Source organism: Kryptolebias marmoratus, linkage group LG15 (assembly GCF_001649575.2).
Source record: "Kryptolebias marmoratus isolate JLee-2015 linkage group LG15, ASM164957v2, whole genome shotgun sequence".
NCBI classification, from domain to species: domain Eukaryota; kingdom Metazoa; phylum Chordata; class Actinopteri; order Cyprinodontiformes; family Rivulidae; genus Kryptolebias; species Kryptolebias marmoratus.
In genome coordinates this window covers 14547317-14572606 of record NC_051444.1, presented here as the reverse complement: position 1 = coordinate 14572606, position 25290 = coordinate 14547317, and the positions used below count along the sequence as shown (strand labels likewise).

General features: G+C 37.7%; 1 protein-coding gene across 3 annotated transcripts in view; it reads left to right on the top strand.

Moving 5' to 3' along the window:
- cd276 (CD276 molecule) overlaps positions 1–10122 on the top strand; it is a 63077-nt gene extending 52955 nt beyond the window's left edge. For all 3 annotated transcript variants that reach the window (XM_025007537.2, XM_017423577.3, XM_025007536.2), the window contains one exon: positions 9264–10122. The gene's annotated coding sequence lies outside the window, so the exon portion shown is untranslated. The remainder of the gene's footprint in view (positions 1–9263) is intronic.
- Positions 10123–25290: the final 15168 nt, after the last annotated feature.

The following is a 25290-nucleotide window of genomic DNA, read 5'->3' as shown; positions in this document are numbered from 1 at the left end:
AATGACGTTGCTGTTGTTGTTATGTCTGTGTTGTTCAAAACTTTTCCACTTTGATTCTCATAATATACCACCTCTATGTGGCAGCTGTCTGTCTATGAATAAAATACATGTCATAATTTTTCTTGCAAAGATTGTGAAACAAACTTCAGCTGCTTTATTCACTATAAAGACTAGTTAGAATAATAAAGATCTGATAATTGTTCAGTCTGACCCACACAGAGTTCAGTTTAACAAGCTTAAACCCAATATACTTTATGTTTGGCAAACAAACATTTATTACTTCTATTAAATGTGCGCTTTGATTATTTTAAGTGTAGAATATCAGCTGTCAAATGAAAGAAATTCAGACTTTTCCAGATACAGTGATGATGTTGGGTTTGTTATTACCATCTCTGCAGGGACAAATTTATAGTGTTGTTACAAATCAGTAATCTTTGTGCTGTCAAGCAGTTCTGATTAAGTTCTGCAAAATCTGTTGCATCACAACTGCAAACCAATACTTATCCACTGGCTCTTTAATTCTTATTTTAATAACCAGCAGTTTGGCATCAGTTGAGTGAATACTTTATATTACAGCTTGGACACTTACAGCTTGTTTTTATTGGACCCCGATTGGTCATTGTCGTTTAGCTGCTGCTTGCAAAGTGAGAGAAGAAGATGAGAGAAGGAGCAGAAAGTAATTTCCTGTAACTAGCCAAAATAAAGTCTGACTGGGGGAGTCAAAAGGAGGACATTTGTCATTACTGTAGTATCCACTGACCTTCACCAAGACTGTTATGTGGAGCTAATATCCTGCAAACCTAAAAACCTGCCCGCTGCTGAATCATCCTGGATCAATTATTCTAATATTTCTGTGGCAGTTTTGCTATTGATTTATGCATTTATGCAGAGTGCAGCATATCTTATTTCATAAATGAAGACTTGCATTTAATTAAGTCCTTTTAGAGTCCGAAGGCACTTTGGTTTCATAAACCTTTACCTTATTGAAACATGTGTTCATAAGTGACTTATGTTTATGAACTCAGACTTTTGCTTTATTACTCACAGCAAATGCACAGGCAGCGCATTAAATGGGTTTTTTCACCGCACTCAATATTTAGCAAATACTCCATACATATTTCACATTAGTGGCTTATTCATTCATTGTGGTTTTATAAATTTTGCACCCTGATCATTTTGGCAACTTGGTGAAACAGCTGAAACAATACTAGGAATATATATTTAGGAGCAATATAATAAAAGCAGCATTCACTTCTGTATTTTGCTTTGTAATAAACAAAGGAACCAACATATTAAACCTTCAGAATTCAACTGGACAAGTCAAAATATCACATACAGCAAACCAAGCATAAAGACATGTGAAGCACACTTTTCGTAAAAAAAAAAACATTTTCTTTATCAAATAGCCTACTTGATACTTTGACTATGATGATGGTAATAAGTGATTTTGATAAAACTGCACAGAACTTGTGTATTTACATGGTCCAGTTTGTTGATCTACACACACCACAAATACAAACAATGACTTATCAAAACAGTAAGCTGAGTGGTTATTATTTCAGTCATACTCATGCTGATATTTCCATCACATATTTCACTGTTTACCTCGTAATTTAATGTTTTTAGTTAAGCATGTACTCATTTTAGACAAAGAAATGTTGCTTATATTGATTAATCCTAAATTATATGACTGAATATTTCTGCTTTTTGGCTTTTGCCGCTGGGGTTTTCAATGACAATTGCAACATTTGAATTTGTCACGCCTGGCCAAGAAAAATTAACAAGTCAGATTAATTATTCTGTATTTAAAGTATTAAACTAAATACAAATACTGCACAAATAGCCTAATTCTTCTAAAATTGAGTAAAGAAAATTGAACTTTTAATGATATTTTGTGGTTTATTCCAAAGGACAACTTTCCTTTTTTGGTTAAACTGGTGTCAGCCAGTCTGCAGTGGTTTGCTAACTGCACCATGAGCAGTTGGCAGATAATTGCAGACTAACCCTCTCCAGGTGAGTGAGCAGTAACTGATTTCAGAATAGCTTATTTCTTTTGTGAGACCAACAAACACAATGGTGACTTTTTGGGAAATTCTGAATGAGCACAATAGCCTGCAAGCAACCAAAGTTATCAGAAGAGGTGTTTGGTGCAGAACCCTATACATCTGAGTGACAGTCAGCAGGATATGTGTATTTTTCTCTTTGATCATTAGTGGAATGGATGTGACTGACTGGTCACTAGCTCAGTGAAGGTGGAACCTTAAAGGCCACAAATGTAGATACAATTTTTATCTACATTTGCAGATAAACCTACTGTTTTCTTTGCACAAGACATAAATCAAAATGTAAAGTAATGCTTTAGAAAACTAACTAAGCTGGTAAATGACAAAACTATCATTGTTCTTTCTCAAATTTCCACTGTTTCTAATATAAATATGCTTGTACCATTAATGGTTTATTTTTTATTTTTTATTTTTACCATTAATCTCATTAACTGCAGACCAGAAAATGCTGGTTCCACTATAACTTGAGAAAGAAATGTCAGCTGTCAGTGTACTGCATTGTGTTTTCGATTATTCAGGTGAACACACTATTTCACACAACTTACACATCAAACATATCAGACAAACATGTCTCGCAAGTAAAGAGGTGCAAAGAAACCTTGGTTTCTTCTGCACTAAATTGATAGCCCCTTTGTTCATAATTTAAAAGACTTTTTAAAGTTCTTTTATCTTTATATAAGTTAAGGCAATAAGGAATGGTACAGAACCTTGGCCTAGTCAAAAATGGCTTCAAATGAGAGGACAATAAATATTCAAAGGCAGACATAAAGGGAATAAAGAAAACTCAGTGAAATGAGGAGCAGCATGGGCAATTTGGGTCGTCCACCTGAGGACTTTCAATGAATTCCAATGAGAGTGCAGATTGCATTTTCTAAAAGAAAGCTCCTATAGGTACAATTAGTACTACATAATGGCCCTTTTGCAGCTCCTTTTGGCAAATATGGGAAATATTGATTAAATTTGATCCTACGTATTCACTTAAACTCCGGCTTGTAATGGTAAAAATACATCTTAATGCTCTGCTTGTCAATGGTTGCTAAGTACATTCAGTTTTGTGTGTCAGTAGTTCTTTCCCAAGGGGTCAGGAACAAATAGAAACAGGTAGAATATAAAGAAACTCAATCTAGAGTCATTTTTAAAACTTTCTGCTGCTAGATAAAGCAGTCCCTGCTTACTGTTAAAAACCTTGGCAAATGTCCATACACATTGAAATTGGACAGTGAAATTATAATATACAAATAGAGAAGTGCCGTGCTGAATCCACTTTCTTACTTTTGTATTAATTTTCCGAAATGAGACGGGTAATATTAAAGACGTGGTAGGACTCGCACGGCGCCTGAACCACTGATCAATGACAGCTAATGAACACAGCAAGAGTTCTGCTCTGTTTACCTCTCAGCAGAGAGCTGACTTCTCGAGAGAGCTCCTCCTCTGCTGGTTTTTTGGCAGAAAAGTACACAAGTCTTCAGTGAAGCCAACTGCCTCTGGGCACAATTAGCAACTATAGAATACTCATTTTTCAAATGAAGTGACATACAAAATCAGTGGCGTGTTGATGTCAGAAAACATAATCAGTGAGTGTAGGGAGTGCACGGACAAAGCCAGTGAACATGAGATTGGAGTATAAGGAATGGCAACTATTAAGGGTGAAAATAAAACTAAAACAACTTTAGGCACAGCTATATACTTCTATTTTAATAGGGTTTTTGCACTAAAGTTGGTACAACATAAATAAAACTGAAATATAAAAAAACAAAGGTTTGTTTCTTCCATGACAGCACAAAACTTACATGTATATGAGCTTGCAGCAGAGTTAAAAAAAGAAGCATTCACTGCAGGCTTTTTGCCGTTGGGCTTGAGAATTTCACAATGAAGACATTTGCTCTTTAACTAATTACCTATGGGTGACTTCATAGTCGATTAGCAATACTTAATATTCCTCCCTCACATTGCTCACTCCGTTTCTCTGTCTGCACTGGCAGAGAGGATGTTTTCTGGACATTTGTCAGGTCCATACATCTTTTCTGATTTTGTCAACATTAACGTCAGTGTTCCCCAAACTCCATGAGAGCTTTTTTTCTTAAATTTTTTGTTCACAGCAGTCATTGGTGACTGGCATCCAATTTTTAAACCTAATTAAGTCTCGGTATTAGTGAAAGTCAGTGTTTTTGTGTGGATCCCAGCATATTGTTTACAAAGCTCAGTTTATCAAAGAGAACACAGGAGAATTTGCAGATGGCATAAACCTAACCACTGAACAGACCCCCCGCTGTGATGAGAATATGCAAGACATATTGCTCATAACTTTCATGTGTAGCTTTCTGAAGTGTGCACACATTATCTCATTATCATGAAACTGTAAAAGATTAAAACAAAATATATTTTCAGACAATTTAAACATTCACATCTTGCTAAATGTCTCTGAGCTGTTTTTTTTTTTCTTTTTTTTTTTCTTGGGGTGGGGGGGGGATGTCTGAAGAAAGTTAACTAAAACTCTAAGAAGAGCCATGATCAAAGACACTAAGCAAGTCATTAAAAATTTAGTGCTCAAAAGTGTTACTGTTGAAACACGCTTGATAACACTGATGTGAGAATTTGAATTTGAACTAAAAGTTTGATTGTTTTATTACCGCAGGCAAGTTGCGAGTTGTGTTGCATTAGCAAACATTTGATCAGGGTTCATTTTACTTTTGGTTGTTCAAATATGTGTATTTAGTTTAACATACAGGATTTTTTTTGTTGGTCTATTTTTTTAATGCAGTTGTCTGATTGTGTCATTTCCGTCCGTCCGTCCGTCCGTCTGTCCATCCATCCATCCATCTTAGCAACAAAGTGGCAGTGAAGGATAAACAATTATGCATCAGACAACACAGGGTTACTACAATAAACTGACTATGAAGCCACTTTTACACATTGCAAAACTACTTTGTTCATCATTCTAAAATTTGTTATAAAAGTAAGAAACTGAGCTATGAACACTTCACTCAGAATTAAGAGTGTGTGTCCAGCCATGACGGGCTTAACTGTGCAGTGAACTCCGTCTGAATGTTAACTCTTTAACGGAATCTTGTCATGGTCCCTCGTCTCTGCTCGGTTCATCTCGTAAGGTGACAGTCACCTTCATGCTGCATCAGGATACAAATCAATCACAACACAGGTGGAAGGTGCCTGGCATGCCATCCTGTGTGAATCTAAATATTCATTCAGATTAACATGCTGACAAAACAAGTGGTATAAGGTAAGTGATTGACTTGCCTGTTGAAGCGGCCAGCATCCCAGTGTGAGTGCAGAACAAACAGGAGCTCTTTCTTCTCTCGGCCTTCTATTGCCCTTCAGGTACCGAGTCACCTCGCCTTTGGGGTTTACCACAGGAGTCTCTTCAAATGGTCCTTTAGTCTGAAGTGAAGAATCAAGATTAATGCAATTCCACATCCCACGCAAACTCCGAGGGGGGGAGAAAAGTCTTATAATTAACACCAGGGGGGCTGCAGAGTGTTTTTTAGAGTATTTGGGAAAAGGGTAGCATCAACTGCACCATGTAGGAAAAAGAGCTGATAAAGGAGGAAGATGTTGGCTGCATGATGGGTTCTGCTGCTTTGGAATAACAGCGTGGCAACAGAATGATCTGCCAGACACCTCACTCTAGCTTAGTGTTATTGGGATAAAGTGGAAAACTCTGTAGCAGGAGCTGCTGCATTACTCCATCATTCACAGTGATTATTGTTATGTGTTGTGACCTGTGTGAATTATCACTGCGCAGGACTGCTTTTTTTTCTCTCTCTCTCTCTATCAGGCACAGGCCTGCTACATATTTCAGTACTGTTCCTATTACCTGTCTGTGCCATTCTTCAAGAAACATGAGACGCAGGGAACCCTTTATCACTTTGTTGTTTTCTTGTTGAGAGCTAGATGAAAATATTGATATCACTTAAGTTTCCAAAGGGTACTAACCCTCAGATTTCCAAAGGAGGAAAGCTTTTCTAATGTCGGTCCAGCTGTCTAAAAGAATGAATGAATGAATAAACAAACCAAATGATATAAACACACACAAATTCTTACACATTTGTTGCAGCTATAAAGCTAACCTTAGGCAACAAGACCCATGTTAAACAGGGGCATGTTATATATCCAGTTTTTGGTTCACAATAATGTTAATTTATGAGCTACTGGAGTGTCAGTAGACAGATTTTAGTCCATCTCACACCCTGCATTAATGTGTTTGTTGAACAAAGCAAACACAAGTGAATAGCTCTAAGTTTGTCACTTTACATCTGGTATCAGAATGTACTTCCTCTGCAGTGGCCTCTAGGGTTTAGAGCTCGCTTCGCTGCTCTGTGCATGTGTGCTTTTAACTAGAGAGAGGAGGCAGTAAATTTGATGTCTGCTGGAAAGCATTATTGTCGAGCAAATTAGTGACCATATTCTGCCAGAACCACATCCAAATGGGGTCTGAGCAATTGTATCTCATTGTGCCTTCGGTGCATTTACGTAGATTGCTTTTACTCCTGTTTTTAGTCTACACCACTTAAGGCACATATCAGTGCCAAGTATTACCGGATTTCATGTTTTCTCATTTGCTGTTTGTATTTGTTTAATGTATTTCTGTTGAAACTGTACACATTTATATTTACATTTGTGACTCAGTGAATCATATGTCATGTTTATTTTTATTTTTCTCTTATTTTACCTTTTTACTATGGACCACTTTTGTGTCTGGAATAAAGACATGATTGATTGATTGATTTATAAACCTCATTGTAATTGTGCCAGAGTTAGTCAAAAGGCTATGATTCAGCTGCATTGGACAAGTGTTATAAAGTCACTGTGTCACACTTGACACTGTCAGGTGTGACACAGTGAGGTGAGTGTGGTGCCAGTCTTCTTATCTATATTTTGCCAGTGAATCTATGTGTGTAAGTAACTATAAAATCTGTCAAAACAAAGGTGCTGTAGGAATGTAGACAATGCAGTACCTTATTTTATTTGGTGCTGTATGCAATACAGTATACTCAAAGATCGTTCATTCACATGCATAGTTAAGCCTAATAACAATAGCCTATTTTATTCCTTCCCACACTGATGAGATTAACCGCTATTTAAATATATTCCGTACGCCATTATTTGTCTCCTGCAGGACCCCAGGGATTGTATTTCCATTGCAGGCTTGTGAGGTATTTGCTTGAATATAACTGTATCTGTAAAGGCAGAGCTGTATATCCTCTGTGAGTAGTATACATTAAATGTTGTAATTATCCATTTGTGTGCAGAGAAATTGTTGTGATGTGTTTTTTAATCTCTCAATATTTCTCTTTAACTATCACCAACGTTTAGCTGCTTCCTTATTCTGACTTTGTCTTCAAGGTTACACTCAGTCCTCTTCTTTCTCAGTGTGATGTCTGGTGTTAGTCTTTGATAGTCACTCTGATTGTTTCTATCAAAGTTAGAAACTAAAGTGATAACTGGCACGACGTTCAACAACTATACTTTTTTTTAATGATATATGTTACCGGTGGTTAGAGTGACATAATTCACTTTCATTTTGAGGGCAGAGATGAACACTGTGGATTTACTATTCTTCATTAGATTAAACACAGTGCCCCGTTGTTTCATTCATTCACTTTAACAATCTACTTTAGCCCAAGTAAATTAGTCTGCTATCTGTTTTACCTGCAGTAAATGAATCTGTCCATCTGCCTGTGTCTCAAGTGTTGGGGTGAAGTTATAGTTGTTCCTGCCATGACTGAGAGAAGCTGGCTGTTTAGACTTTAGGTTTAATTTTACTTTTTGATTGGCCAAGACCATCACTGTTAGTTATTGAAATGTCCAAAATAGCTCTGCTATAGATGTGCTTTTATTGTCTTACTTCTGAACTTTTGACTCAATAGTTCCACTTTGAAACCGTCATTCCTAGTCTCTCCAGGGACATTGGGAAAGATCTGAATGTGAGGAAAATGCACTATAAAAATAGTGTTGTGTTCATTTGGGTGATGGATTTGATGGCAAGTTGGATTGCTTCCTGAAAGCGAGCGAATGGAAGCTGGACTACATTTTCAAACACTCTGTAAAGCAGACACTTTGTGGCGTGCTTTCTAATTTTTCAAGATTCATGTCATTTAGAATGATAGACTCCTTAACTGTATCAATTTTTGTTTTGACACTTTCAAGCAGTTAGCAATGCCTTTAGGGTTTTCATTTAAAACTTAACTACATCTCAGTGGCTGCCATGTGTAAAATACAATAAAGAGATGATAATTAGCATCAATTATAGGCATTAATTATGAGATACGAGCAGCTTCCTAACAGAACTATTTTTGTGCTTCCTATTACATATGAAAAAGAGAGTGCTTCAAACACAAGAATACACTTGCTGTTCAAGACTTTTTGAAGCTATCCATGATACAGCTTCTCTAAAGCAAAAGAAGGTTTATGACAGGTGTAGACAGCTGAAGTCTTAGAGGAACACAAAGCACAAGCAGAGTTTCCACCGCCATGAATCGGAGGCTATTAGCTCCTCTCAGGGTACATATGTTGGTTATCTGACCAGCAAAAAGAAATTAAGCCTGTCCCTGGGCAAGTCCACTGTAATCATTTAAAAGTGCAGCTGCATGCAGATATAACTGACTGAGTTAAATAATGTATCTAAAAGCCGAACTTCTAAGCGTATACTCGACTGTATAGCTTTTAAAAGCTTCAAGTAGGAGAACGTCACGTGTAACATAATTAAATTCCAGCCAAGTTAATTCAAACTGTTTAATGATGCAGGGAGAACAATTTCTTTAGCTGTGCTCGCAGTGGGGTGGTCCACAGAGGCTGTGAGTGAGGGGAAGTTCAGAGACACACGCAGAGGAGGATGGTTTTCTTTTTCCACAGGCTTGGAGAGACTATTTTGGCTGCATTGGGAGCACATACTCATCATGTTGGTGTTTCTTTAATCATGTCAAATCTGTGCAACGTTTGTTCTCTTATTTAATATGCACAGTTCTCTTTATCACTGCCCTTCTAATAATACCAATAATAATGATAGAAAATTATTGGTAATTTGGATTTTAGGCTGAATCTTAGTGGTTTTCTTTTGTTTGTGGGTTACAGGTGAGAATAATTTGATTTGCCTGGGGTGTTTCATCTTGTTCCCAAAGAAAAAAAAAAGAAAAACACTGAAGTTATTGTGTTTTTGTGTGTTGTTTTTTTTTTTTTCTTCAGGAGTTGAGGCCAGACGATGGGGGGGAGGAGGAGATGAGTCTGGCGGGTAATCCCACACCACCTATCCATCAACCCGGAGACTATTTCCAGCATCCCCTGCAGAATGTCAAAGCCTCGCTGAGCAGAAGATGAGTCGATCATCTTCTTTCTAAGACTTTCCCCCGAGTTTCCATCAAAACACATAAACACATCATGTGCCATTATTTTCTATTGCCCTCCCTTCATTCCTGTCAATGGAGGGCCGCAGCAGTGAGTAAACGTAGCTGAGAGAGTTGTGTTCTATGCAGAGCAGCAGCAGTGTTTGAAAACTACAGGATGTGACAGGATCCTTTGTCTGTCACTGACATCACTCTGTATGCGTTGTGATGGGGCATGTGCCAGAGATCTCCTGTCTAATAGGAAGTGAGACACTTAAAGAGATGACCCTGGCTCAGTTGCCAGAGAGAGAGTTTTGCTCTTCTATTACTCTAGCACTTACTAATTAGCGTCTGTCGCTAGAGTAACTTGTACCTGTCAGTGTGTGCTGCTCTCCTATACTCAGTAAGTTGGAGGCAATTGAAATTGAATGCCAACGAAGATCCAACAAACTGCAAATGGTGCATGCCATACATCCTGATTTTCTCACTGACCTGACAGCTTTACATGAAAGAAATTGTTTTTAATGAACACAAGACGATTTCATCTAGTTTCTACAGCTGGCGTTGAATGTTTTATCTCTTCTCTGTTCGAGGTTGTCCAAGTTTCATTGCATTCTTTTAATTGCTTATCAAGTCTCTGTTTACGTCCGTGTATGAATACCAAAGCAATTTGTGTGAGATAATCCAGTGCCTATTTACATTAAAGAGACGTGGTGAAACTGGCTGGTCACTGGTAATTTTTGGTCTTGTTTTAGGGGGCCACTTTGTGTTTATTCAAGCAGGAAAAGGTCAAGTTTATTACAGCTGTTTCTCTTGTCGCCCACAGGATTACCCGTGCTGTTCAAAATTCATTCTTCCACATTCCATTAGGTGATTTATCTGCCAACTACACTACATAATGAGTGAAGCATGAATTACAGTCAAAGTAATACAAATATTTCATTTACATGCACATCAACTCCGACATGGTGAATTGTTCCCAGTTAGACGCAGTCCTGTTTTAGGGCTAATCTCTCTCTGTTTGCAGATGCTCAGTCATAGCAAGCATTTTACTTGTTTTGAATAATGGATTTTCTCTGTGATTGTTTGTTGCTGTCATATGCGAAATGGCAATCTTGCATCAAGTGTGACTTGTGTAACTATCGCAGAAATACCTCCGCAGCCTCCTCATTCAGAGAAACACACACATACACACACAGTCTATCCTCCATTTAAGCTGTCTGAGACTGTTGATCAAACCCCAGGTTGTGCCCAAACATACAGATCTCTCTGTACAGTCGCCCTTGACCTTGCTGTGTGTCCTCAAGCGCAAGACACCCGCGTGAAATTAAATTACAGATTAGTGGCTCCAGGCCCAAAGAGGGGTTTATTTGGTTGGCTCTTCACTGAGAAGCGCTCATTTTCTCATTTAGGAATTGAGGGAATAAATGTAGTGGGAATTAAAGAAGAAAGTGCCAGTCTTGAAGATATTTCTGTATTCTGGTAGTGAGAGATGCAGCCAGTTCTGCCCAAATGCTGAAATCTCTGCAAAGACTTCTAAATCCTGTAGGAAGAGAGGACAGGGGCCCAGTGGAAATAGGTTTGTGAGTTTCAAAAACTGGGTACTTGGAAGCAAAAATATCATGGACGTACAAATATATCTCCGTACAAGGGAAAAAAAAAAATCAGAGTGAAGAAAGTCTGAAGCAGCATCTATGAAGCTCTCTGTTTTTTAGCCCCTTGATGTGAAGCCTTCAAATTAAAGTCATTCTTGTGAGACAAAAGGAGCAAATACCAAGCTGTCTTTAATTTGAAAATCTGTCAAGCCTTTCACAATCCCTAATTCTCAAAGACATCGCTTCAGACTTCACTGATGGTCAACGTGACCATCAACTGGCAGTCAAAATGTAGGACTAACACAAAAACCCTGTGGTTACTGCTGCCAAAGTGAAGCTAAGGGGGATAAAAATAACAAATTAGGATTTGAAGTTCATTTGATGAAGGCAACCAACAACAACAAAAAAATAAAAAATGATGTGACAGGATTAGAAAACTGGGATATTGTTTGGAAAAAGGTGCTCTGTTTATGCATAAACTCCTTTTACTTTTAAACACAACTCCAGGAGCCTGTTACAATAGAATGCATTTGGTAACTAACTGCAGGAAAATGGGACCAGTGACAATGATTTGAAACTAGAGATCTGCCTTTAGCATCCTATGATTTGATAATACAGAGCAGGCAATGTTCTCTCCATTTGAAATTAAATCAGATTTTTTTTTTATTTTGAAACTGCAATGCATCATTAGCTTGACTCAAAACTGCCGACTGTAGTGGGGATAAACATAACTTTAACACGACAGTAAAAAGGATAAATTTCAATTGTGTTTGTTTACATGCTCTGTACAGGGGCATAAACATGCGAAGCAAATCAACAAATAAATGCATGCTCTTCTAGAATGGCATTTATTCAGGCCAAGATAACACATCATTGATATACTGGACAGTTTAAAAGCACAAGCAAAAGAAAAATGGTTCTGTATGTTTGATTTAGTCTAAATTGGCATTTTTGTATTATCTTTGGGCTGTAAGTAGATTTTAAAAATACAGAGCAAAGACAGTCAAATTTAGCTAATTAGAAATACAAAAGGAAAAAAAAAATGCTACCAGTGAAGAAGTTGGAATTAAACAAAATATCTTGTTAATCACTTTGTTAAAAAAAGTCTCCATGTTTTTCCATTTTGGAGCTCCCACAATCTGCAGTCCAAAGATAGAGGGTATTTATTAGCACATGTGCAATGCAGCATTTAAATTGATTCAAACATAAGCTGAAATCAGCTATCCTCTCTCAATTTTAGTGGATGGTGAATGCACTTAGGAGGATTTTTATTTATTTATTTATTTAGGGGCTACTTGAGTTCATACATCTTGCATTACAACACAAATATTCTCAGTTCCATCTCCTATAAGTAATCAGAGGACAAATGTTAAGTTCTCTTTTTGTATTTACACCTGGCTTGTATTCTGTTTGCAGCGGGCCACCTGAGGTCAGCGGCTTTCCGTCCAAGTGGTCTGAACCGAGAGCTTGGCTGGTTTTAGTTTAATAAAGCACTGATTCACACCAGAGACGGCGAGTGAATGCAATTAGGCAGATGGTAGTAAGGAAAATCAGCTCCAGGTCCAGGATTGAAGACCACTGTGTAATTGGTTTATTCATGGAAACGTGGGATACTCTATCACAAGTTATCAAGATGTATGTAAATAGCTCAGACTCTGGCTGGTGGTCAGCTCCTCGCAAAAGTAGGCGTAGCATGTAAACACACATTAGCAATTCAGCGCAGTGTGAGCCTCATTGCATCATTTCTACAATCTGCTGGATTTGTTCAGCACTTCAGCAGAAACCCTGACAGCCTTTTACAGTGTTTTGCTTCTCGGGCCGGAAATAAGTCAAGCAGCTGCAGTGTGCACTTTGTAATTTAAGACCATCAGCGCTGTACTAAGGCTAATAACATTAGTAATACTTTTTGATTTATTTTCAATATGCTTTAGCGCATAAGACTTGCTCTAACCAACACTGTTGTCATGAGATGCTCGCTGTTTATACACAGTACAGTTCTAATAAATTGTTTATTTTGTATTATTCATCTTGTTACAACGGAATGTTCTTTTTTTTACTTTCCTTATCATAACTAGATAAATGTGACTGACACCACTGTTTTGTTTTCTCTTCTCTTCACACTTAGCTCTGTATTCTCAAGTAGTATTACTTTGTCACATACAAAAATATCCAGCATCTCTATAGCTCATACCAGTCTCAAAACTAGGCTTAGTTACCCATAATTCAAAGGGTTTGTGTTATATAATTCTCAGTTAGCTTGTTTACACTAGGAGATACTTAAAATAAAAAATCATCATGGACTTCTGTAAATAACTGTTAGGATAAAACATAAATTTAAAAAAATGCATCTCTTTAGTTTATCCACATTGCCTGCCATCTTGAACATGAACTGGGATTGATAAATGACAGCGATCAAGTTAAGGTCTTAAGAGAAAAAAAAATCAAGAGCTAGCTAAAAATACAAGTTGATGCTAATTCTTGGCTGCCAGAAACCTTCAGAAGGACCAATCAGACTCTTGACTTTTTGGGTTGTTTCTACTGCGTGATGACACCAGCACAAATAATAATTTAAGACCTGTCAGAGAAAAACCTTTCCAGCATCCTTACCAGCAAAGGTAACTGTGAGATATCTAAAGAGGCCAGATAAATTTGAAAAACTGTTGAATGTTGTTGAATCTTAATGAAAGAGAACCCCTACAACTGTCAAACATGGTGGTGAATAATCTTTGAACATATTACTTTTTAGCAGTAGATGGAAGAACAGATTCCATTATAAACCACCAACCCATTCCAGGAGCCTTCATGGCAACATCTACATAGGAGCTGAAAAAGAGGAAAGGCTTTAACAACAGAACAATGACACCTAAATCCACAGGAGATTCTATCTCAAGTCTGTAAGCCTTTTTTTTTCTTTGAGTTTATGTTTTTTGGTCGGAGTGATTTTGGTTTTGTTTTAGTTTTGTTGGGAGTCTGTTCTTTGTTCTTCTTTCCCACCTCACCTGACCGTAATTACTCAGTACACCTGTCCTTCAGTCAGTTGTTACTTCCAGCAGTATAAACTGCATGCCTCTTGGGTTCATTTATCCCTTGTCAGATCAGCTGCTTACCTGGTCATGTTCCTTAGCTTTGCCATTTAGCTGATTAGTTTTGGAAGTTTTGCTTTGATGAATCTGCCTTCTGCTCGCCTGCATTTGGGCCCTTCCAGAACTAATTATGACCCATTTATGAGATAAAGGCAGTTTTTATTTTTTTCCACTTGACTTAAAAGCCTAACAATAACCAACAATGTGTTAACAGACCACAAACAAGGTCAAGAGAACGATCTTGTTAGAAATATTTACAAAATGTATGATCGATAACTTCATTGGTTTTTATCTTGTTTTATATCTCAAAAAACATACATTTGGCCTTATGCTAGACTACAATCCCCCTCCACCCCCACCTCCCATCCCTGACTTGTAGAAAAACTACTCGCAAGCCTTAACTTTGTGGTTTCAGGGTGCATAGAAGATTGGTATAGATTTTTATATCTATTTTTCTTCAGCAAAACAAAATACTTGACCCATTAAAAATACCCCGTAAGAACTCTTTCTTCTCTCTCTGAACAAGTAAAATGAAACCGTAAAGTGAATTTGGCAGACCACATCAGTCTCATCTTTTGCAACAGTCAAAGTGTTCATCTAATCGAGTCAAGTTCAAAGTGTGGTTTGGGCTTAATAACAGAGAAAAGTAAGAAGAATCTCTTGTTTTCTTAATAATGGCATATTTAAAACACTGACCTGTATACTGGTAAAAGAAATGTAATCAGTGTTAAAGTGAGAAAAGAAATCAAACACCTGAATTCAAAGCTTTCTTGTCTCTTCTGAATGGCAAGCCGCCTTGATGGGCATGAAATGTTCCTGTGAGGATTTACCAGAAGAAGAAAATGAAGGTTTTAGTGGGTGGGGCAGACATCGGTGGGGGAGAAAAAAAGCACAATTAATCAGCACAGTTGTTTTTATGCAGCTCCTCATATTGCTCACATCTGTAAAAATCAAAATATGGCAACTATTTACAGGCACTGAAAAGGATTAAGACGAAACACTGTTAATATTACTGCGGACATTCTACCAGACTTTCATGGTGACTGCAGAGATGAGCTGCAGGAAAAAGCTCTTGATATATTTTGCATGTACATCTTATGAGCGTCCAGGCAAGCCGTACAGAACAGTCCAAGGGTCTCGGAAAAAGTTTTGTTCGTGTAATTAAACCAGCTGAATTACATACAGTTCAGCAGTTCTGTTTATTCTGTTGATACCAAGGCTACAAGAGATAGCAGTGATCCATCTTTTAGCACCTATAAAATAAAGTATTCCACAAAATCCTCTCTCTGTTTGAACATGTCAGGAAAGGTCTTCAGAATTCGATGATTTGCCAAACAAATGAGTCACGGCCACATGCCCTCAATGCCAACGTGCAATTTCACCTCCCCGTTACGTCTGCCGATCGGTGAAATTGCGCCATACCTGCAGACGAGCAGCATGGCTCCCTAAAGAAGCGGGGAAGGAAAGGTCAGCCGGCTGCGGTTTATTTTTGAGTTGCAGCATCAAAGACTCGCAGGTGTGGCTGCTACAACAAGTAGCAGAGGCGTCCCTGGTGAGCACGGAGGAACGGGCCCTTGAAGTGGTGTGAAGTCTGCACAACTTATAGACCGGAGAATCCTTGATCATAACAGTAAACATTCAAGGACCGTGAAGTCATGAAGGATCAGCAGAAGCGGAGACTTTATTAGGTCATATAAAAAATTTTTTTAAAAACCCACTGGCATCCGGTTAGACACATAAAATGAACATGAATATATTTGGCACTAAGCTCTGACATTCACATTACAGTAGGTCAGATGTTCTACTTTAAATATCTTCTTTGTGTCCAAAAAGCATATTTAAAACTACTGCGATGCTTTTTTTATTATTATTATTTTTTCTTTGAAGACAACAGCCCCATTTCTGTCACACACAAACACATTAAATCGGTCATTAAAGAACAGCCATAATACAGCTCAGGCTATGAGGTTATGTACAGTCTGTGAGGTGTCCTCAGGATCAAGGTTTTCTTCCAAAACCAGTTTTAATTAATGCAGACCCAACTGTTTTATGCTGTATTGTTTCTGTCTTTCTGGCACGTCAACCATCTCATTTATGTTTAAGGTAGAAACAACAGTGTTGGTTCAGCTGAACGTCTTTGTTCTCTTCCCTCTGTCTGGATTCCAGTAAAATAAAAGTATTTTCTTGTCACGTCATTAAAATTTAATCAACAACTCTCAGAGTAACATTAAACTAGAACACAAGAAAACATTAACTCGGGTTACTGCCTTTTTTTTTTTCTTTCTTTTTCTATTTTGGCCATGTTTAGCTTTGTTGGTGCGTTTCCCAGGGATTCAAACAGGTGGAAGGTTTGCAGAGCAACAGAACACACACTGTAGTGCAGTAAGTCAAAAGAGTTTTGTGATCTGATGAAATCCAACGAGGTGTTACTTTAAAACGTCACGAATGTGCCGCGAGAAGCTGTTGAAAGCGTGTGCTCTGTTCTCCACCAGAGTGTAAGTAAATGAATCGTTGATGCAAATGACTGTTTTCGCTCAGCAGCAAAAGCAGCTGGAGGTTTTCCACCGCCACATAAACCCTGGAAGGGGAGGACGGGGTGGAGGGCTGATGATACACAGTGTCGCACTGAGACTGAAATATGTGGGCTGCGTTCCATGCCTTGTATGGTAACTAAAGACATGTAAAAAATATGTGCCCGAAAGGAAATTGTTCTCTTTTTCAACATATTTGAACAAGCAATCGCAGAGGCACAGTATGTTTTACACACTGTACAATAAAACAAATTGCATCTTTATATATATATATATATATATATATATATATATATATATATATATATATATATTGCGGTCAAATAGTCAGATTTGAGTAAAATAATATACAAATTAGACCTTAATTATTAGGATGTTAAGGTGTCTTGTGTCTTCATTAAAAAGAAAAGTGTGGCAATGAATTTCATTTTATTTGTTATTTCACTCCACAGAAACTGTTAACAACTTAGGGCCCATCTTGGGTTCAGTCCAAGAGCCGAGTCTTTGAAGCGAAATGAAATCAGCAAGATTCCGTAATTTTTCTCACACCATTGGCAGCTGCCACAGAAAGAAAACACACACACACACACACACACACACACACACACACACACTTTTTAGCTGCGTTGGAGGATCTGAGTAAAAAGATTTTGCTCTCCAAGTAGAACATTAGAGAAAACTTGTTTGCCAAAGATCATCCATGCACAGATCAGGTCTAATGGTACAATCTAATCAAAGGGAGAGTCGTCTTGGCATATCAGTAATAATCATTTTTTGTGCTGCAAAACAGACACTTTTAGGATCAGAACCTAGGCCAGATGCTGAAAATATTGTTAGGGCTTTTTTTTTTCCTTCTTTTTATTCTGCTGCCTCAAGGATGAGGCAGTTGGAAATCACTGATCCAACAATAAATGCTGCATCTTGGCTAAGAATGCTTGAGGAAAATGCGAGGCCCCGTGTCTGAAAGATGAAAGTTTAACCAGACGTGGAGTTTTCAGTGAGAAAATGGTCCTCATCATGCAATCTAGTCTGTGGAGGAATTGTCCAAAAAAAAAAAAGAAGAAAAGAAGCGATTATAAATGATGTAGACAAACGACAAATGATTTGAATCCAAATAAAGTGGATCAGAAACAGGGTAATATGTTAAAAAGGAGATAGACAAATGATTTAGCACAAAAGGACTGGACTTGCCTTTCAGGCTTTCCACACCAAACAATTTTACATTCATTTATAATTTTTCTTGTATTTTTTTTTTACATGACTCGTTTCATGAGGGTCCACAAATACGATGTAGCTCAATATTTACAGTACATTACAAAGATACCGAAGTGTTTACATTTGCAACCACAATCTAAACCAACAGTGTCGGGTAAACTCTGTTGAATATTTCAATTCAGTGGTGCAACACAGAAGCATCTGCTTTACCCATTAATTAAGGTCAATATTTACCAATTACTGCTCTCAGTATATGTGTCTATTTCCCATCTGTGTGTTCATGTATAGAATATTAAATATACCCAAGGCCTAAATTTTATTTGCCCCCAAGTTTTGTTCTGTACGATGCCTCCTCTGGGTGTAAATGCTCATAAATGGCGATCAATCACCGAGGGCACTGAGGAGCAAATAAGTAATGGCGCACTCCTGGTTGGCCAATAGAAACTACACTTTTTATTTGACTCTGTGGATGCATATTTGATTTTCCTCAGAAATCTGATTTACTATCTCATTACGTGTAATAAGGATGAAGTGATATCATGCTAGATTTTATTCCCTTTCCGAAACAACTTCTTCAGAGGTGCTGAAGTAAATCACTAGCCCAGACTTGGGAAAACAAAAGACACTGCATATAGGCAGAGGCTTATTTTTAGCAACTGGATCGTCTGCTTTGTCAGACTCATTCAGTTGCGCTGGGCAAGGCCGTACCTAATTAAAGTGTTCTGCTCTGCGGAGTCCCATACTGGTCCTGAGCATGCAGAAGCTCTCTTATTCTTCCCATCCATCACATCTACTGTAATTACTTTTGTTTACAGTGGAGGAAACGGCAGCTGTCTGATTAGAAGTTATTGAGGAGATAACTCATAGGTAATTTTGAAATGGCGCTCAGCTTCTCTCCTGGATGCAGATGAATCATTTCCTGGATGTGGTGAGGGGACAATGTGGAGACGCTCGAGGAGAATGACCCTGACGAATTACCACGGGGCTGTCAAATCTCTGAACCGTTTTCGTACGGCTTGTTCTCTCTGCGGCGATGATGGCTTCTCTTTATTTTTATTTTTTATTTTTATTTTGCAGCAGAAACAAAAACTTTGCAAAATAGTGCAATTAGTTGTGCTGAGAAAAAAAAGGGGAAAAAAAATATTTCTGTTGTGCTATTTTAAGCTTGGTTTCTGTTTGCAGTAGTTTATGACTTTACTGAGCGATATGGTGATTGAGGCTAATGATAATCGAGCCTAACTATCGACTACAAATTGAGACCCAGCAGCAGAGTGTCATGACTGGTTGTCAGTGTGCTATAATGCATGATGTTCTATAATCTGCACCACGTCCATAAATTACTCCGGAATTATAAAAATGTATTAATTTTCCATTACAGCGTGATAGTGTATGTGCAGAAGCCAACTGTGTAATCAATACTGCCGTATCCCCCTGCAATGAAACAAATCAATACTGTAACAGCAGTACGACAACTCTTTTTACAAACCCACTGCAGGTTCAGAAAAAAAACCTAAAAGAAGCACCGCAACGTTGTGTTGTATTTTCTTATAGGAGATATTTGATTAAATCAACCACATACAACCAGAGCTATCATTAATCACTTCCTCTTTTACCTGCATTATGACTGAGTCTGACTCAGCTGGAACGCAGGACACGTATTTTATTCTACACTTTCCACAGCCTTGACTTTCCTCTTCCATCCAGATACCTCTTCACACCCTGACTCATCGCAGTGCATAATTTGCAAATGCCTCTGTTTCAACCCGTACAAGGTTGTTGTTTTTGTTTTGTTTTTTTGTTTTCCCTTCTATTCGTGTTAAACAATTTTTCATTTAAAGCTCTATTTTGTCAAAAATACCTATTTACAACTTTAGAAAAAAAAAATCCAATTGTAATAATGTTTCATATTGCAATAACAATACTATTTGCAATAAACCCACATTTTCCTCACGCATTTCTCTTTTTTTCCTCACAATGTTTAGCATCTCAGCTACTTTCGTCTGAACAGAGCATGAGCATCAAGGGCGGCGAGAGTCCATTTGATTAGCTAAATATTTTGCTGGCATGTAGGGCATGAACCTATGGCACTTTGAATATTACAGCCTATTATTTATTTGCGTCCTAAGCAGTCCTTTGCAATATTGATATTGCACACACTGATACTGTGATGACAATACACTTTTGATACTACTGTATATACAACCCAACTGTATACCTTGATGTTGCTGAAACAATGCTGGCCAGGAGTCTATTAATCTATTTCTGTATGAAATTGACTGAATTGTTGTTTGCTAATTGGTCAAGGGCAGTGGAATCAGATCTCTGTGGTCCACACGAGTCTCCCTCTGTCCTTGAGGACTGATTGGGTTCACTCAATTAATGGCTGTAATTGGACTGTTTGGAATGTCAGCACAGCCAGTGTTACTTTGACAGTGATTTAATTTGACATGTTAATCAATCATCAACATAGCCAAGATGTTAACAAGAGGTATAAATAGCATTCACATTGCAAGCAGACAAAGGTGTAGTACACTCCACATTATGTTTGTACTTCAGTTATTGATTTATTTTTGCGCTTCCATCCCACTCGCCATTGTGCCAGGGATGTTCTGCTCAGCAATGGAACAGGAAAATAAAAGGAAATGTAAAAAGGACATATATCTAGTAAACTTTTGTGTACTTAACACGAGTGCTGCAGTTCTTTGTGTAGCATCACTTTAGTCCTTGTTTGCACCGTTAATTTGTTTTTCAGTGCCTCTTCATGTGCAAATATTAATGCTCAAATCCAGTTTCACTGAACTAGCTGTTTGTAAAGTGGATCCCCTCCCTCGCCAAAGAGTTAGATTAATTACTTTGCTTTAATAGGCCCCACTACTGGGTACTAGTAATTAAAAGATAATGATTGGTCTCTTTGAATGTTACAAATAAAGATGCACAAACTCATTTGTGTATTTCAGGTTGTTCAATAAAAGATTAAGCCTGGTGTGAGGGCGTGTGGGTGTTGGGGTTACTTGCTATTTCTGCCAAACAGGCCACACTTTCTTTTGGTGTCTCTGCTCCCAGGAATACGTATGAGATTAACTTTGGATACAAATAATGAATAGACACAGCTGTTCATTGGCATTCATCTGCATGCCCTCACTCCTCCAGTGAGTGGTTAGAGATAAATAAAAGTGAGGTGACCAGAGCCTCATATTAGGCTTGAATCTTTGGCTCCTCTCTTTTATTGGCTGTTGACAGCTGTGTTTTGTAATGAAATTGTTCACTTTTTTGTTGTTTAAAACATCTCAAAACTCTCTTATACATTTTTAAATTGTGGACTTTGACTTATTTAAGATAAAATGCTGATTTTTATTTTTTATTTTTTTTAAATTCATGTTTGATTTACCACTAAATGAAAACACAAAAGTTGAACTACATAAGGCATTGTCATGCTGAACACAAAGAATCGACCACAACAATGAAACCACGTAATGTTGTGTAGGCTCCCTTTATAATTACTGGTGCAAACAAGTGGAGCAACTGCTTTCTCATTACTGAAAGTCAGGGTTACTAAAGAAGAAGAAGAAGAAAAAAAATCTGAACTCTCCCACCAAATAAAAATTGTATTCAATATTTACTATTGCCTGGTGCCAAGAAAAGTGGACAATCATCTAGCTGCCTCTGTGTGTGTATATATGTGTGTGTGTTTTGTTGTCAGTCTGTCTGTTAGCAAAACATCTCATGAACCACTGGTCAGATTTTAATGAGACTCTCTCACTGAAGGTATATCTAACTGCCCAACTTTTAGAGTCAACCTGATTCAAGATGGCCACCACAGCTAATCGACTATAGGTTGAGTTGGTTCAGTTCTACCCAGCCCATCCAGCAAAGTGTTTGAATGTTAATATGTTACTCTTCATAAAAACCAACAATTAACAGGTAAAAAAAGTATTGCTGTTCAAACTACCTGCAGTATCTGACTGAAAAAAAAAAAAATTACCCGGTGTATGTTGGGCCCACTGACTCCAGTAAAATGATGAATTAGGTAAAGGAACAGAACTGAAATGCAGAAACGATGTGTCTGCCAGCTAACTGTGCCAAATCTTTATTCTAATGTTAGCTCACTAGACAGCATTCAGCCTTGGAGATTAGATGTAAAGAAATCGAATCTGCAGGTTCATAATTGTATGCCTTGTTCATAATGTCTTTAGTAAAACTTGGCTAAATATGGTCTACAAGTGAACGCTTAATTGGTGTCTATTTCTAGTTTTAGACACTGAAAACATGTTGGCATTCAGTCTAGATTGGCCAGACTAAATATGTCATACCCATGTGGGACTCAAGCCTGGATTTCCTTTCAAGCGCTTCTCACATTCGGTTGAAATATTCAGCCACAATGACATATCACCTACTTTGCTCCCCCATTTTAGGTCATAATCAGGTGCTCACAGTGACAAAACCTTTTCCTTGTGGTATCAGACACCAGGATGTTATCATTACATGGCCCAGAACATTTGCCAAATGTTTCAGTATCAAGACATCCAAAGTTATTTGTTTCACCCATCAGTGGTTGTAATGTTGTGGCTGAATGCTGAATAGTTTATGCATAAAAAATGAAGGATATACGATACTCCTGAGCTCTTGAAACTGAGAAAGATGAGAAAGATTATCACTCTATTACTAATTTATGATTTTTCAACCACTCTTCTTATTGATTACCTGACTGTAGGACCTTTGAATCCAGATATTGATCATAAGTGCATGTAGTGGAATCCTCCCAATCTATTTTTCCATCTGTGCTCTGCAGGAATTTATTTAGCATAGGTTGCCTCATAACGCCATAAGAGATGTATCCCCTCACTCCTACCATTCCTTAACAAAGAATATGAAAATATTCAGAAAATGCTCCCCATTTCCCCAAAATGATTCTGTTCATATATGTCAAAATGTTACAGGTAAAGCTTTTTTCCCCCCCTCTGTATGCAATTTGGGCAGTCTCACAGTGCAAAGGGATGGTGAAGCACCACTTTTGCATCAGCTTATAAATCCTCCAGCTCTTTGCAGTCACATGCAGGGTTTTGCTTTGATTTGCTGCCCGTGCAGTTTTTCTCTGAAAGTTTTAATGCGCCTCCAGATCTTGTCTTGCAGTCCCATTTAACTGCCATTTCTGCATGACATTTCAGACAGTGGAGATTGTAAGCTGGGCGCATTTTGATATCTTTTTATAGACACCCTCGGCTTTGAAGGCGCCAATTAGCTTCAATTGCAGATCTCACTCAGTAGCTTAAAGGCGCACGTGGTTGTTAACACAGGGTTCAAAGAGATTTATCTGCTGTGGAATTGTCATCGTCTGAGAGCTCCTAACATTTTCAAACCTGTCGCACAAATCTTGAATGAATTATTGCCATTCTTTTCAAGTACTTAATTTTTTTTTGGTACTCACACTACAGTTGCCTAATTTATGTCATGCACAACTCTTAAGATTTGTAAAAAGGCTCAACATCAAACTATATATGTACAAAACTTAAGGTATCAAAACTTAGATATCAAAAAACAAGTGGATTTTTGTCAGCATGGCTGCATTTCTGTGTTTAGCATTCTGTTCTGAGTGGGAAAAAATGCACCCTCTTAATGTTCAAATCACACACAAATGTAACTTGTGATTTAGTAGTTGCATTTATTCTATTTACAGTCCAGTTCATGTGGTAAACTCAGTTTTGGAAACTCATTTAGCATTTTTTTCTTCTTGTCCAGCTTCCAGCTGCATGCAACAGCTCGACTTGTAGTGTATGCAGAGAAGCTAAAACCATTTGGGTTACCATTAAATTGACTAAAAATCCATGCAAGTAAGTATACCTTTACTGTTCAGTAGCATGTTTTCTGTATAAAACCATTTACAAAGAATTTTAAGATTAAAAAAATCATCTGAGAAAGTTTGGCATGTTAGATTTAGTTTATTTCATTCATCAGTTTAATATGAACCACTAAAGTAAATGGAAGAACCAGACTTCCTCCTCCATTAAGGCTGAATTAAGGCAAGAGGTAATTTAAGGATATTATGCCACAAGTGTTAATTAGTCATTCAAATTACCATAATGAAGTGATAAACCAGATGAAACCTTTATGGTATATAGTTTGTGACATCCTAAAACATTACATGTTAGCATGCATGTTTACTGTAATGAAGCTAATGCAGGTGTATACACAACAAACATGTATTGCTCAATATTCAGGGCAGAAAACAATGTTTTACATCTCACGTTGTCCAGTGCTGCTGACTGCAGCAAGCTACTCACAAATAGTCCAGTGTGCTATTTGTGATTAGGACTGGTTACGTGAGCTGGAGTCTTTCTGGAAGGTATTCTGCAAAAAGGCCCTGACCCTAATTCACAGTTGGATGACACAGACTAGAACCCATGAGCAACAAAAAAAAAAAAAACAACCAAGAAAAAACAACACAATTAACACCTGCTAATTAATGCACATAAAAGGGAAACATGTTACAAATCAGCTCAGCTCTGACACACTTGCTGCTTATGCTCAGCAGCAGAAAAAAAACCTGATGTGGGGAAAAAGACACTGCTGCTCTGTTTTTCCTCTTCCTGTTTGTCATCGCTGGGCATGTTGAAGATCAAAAAGAACTGTTTCCCTGCTGTATGACATAATTTGTGATGTAGAAATATGTTTGCCAACTATTCACTACAGATAAATCTGGGTAAGTAATTTTTTTCATGTATGCAAACCTTCACAGAGGTGACGACTTCAAAGCCAAAACTGAAGATAAAATCAAATGAGATTTTCTGGAGTCTTTTGACATTAATAACATCTTACTCAAATATGTTTTACTATATTGTACTTTAAAGTAGTTCACCTCTATGTATATGTTTAAGATGGTCACTTCTGTTTACCTAGCTCTTAAATAATCTTAGTAATCTTTAGTATCACTCTGAAGGAAAACAGCATTAGGCCACAGGAAGTACTTACGAGTTCAAACATTTTTTAAAACAAAATGTGAACTGTTTAAATGCTGATGTTGAAGGGATCTGAGAACAAATGCTCCTCATCCTGTGAACATCACATGAATCAGTAGTTACAACATGATAAAGTAAAGCATAAGAATTTAATTTCAGTACCCAACTTTGGAAGAATCCACAAGCACAAAATACATACTTTACTTTATCAAGCAGAAGCTTTGGGGGGCCTTCTGAGCACGCCAAGAGTGTATTTTAGATATTCCATTGACAGGAAACGTGGAGACAATGGCGAACCCAGAACGCAGACTCATACTGAAAGTAAAAACTAATTTAATAAATAACGAAAAATAAGCAAAACAAAAGCTGACGTGGCAGCAACTAAAACTTAACAAAAATTCAAATACATAACAAGGTAAGGCAACAAGGAAACACGTGGAGCGAAGGCAAACAACAAACAATGATCCAACGACTAGTGGGAGAAATGACCGGGTATTTGAGTGCTGAGGGTAA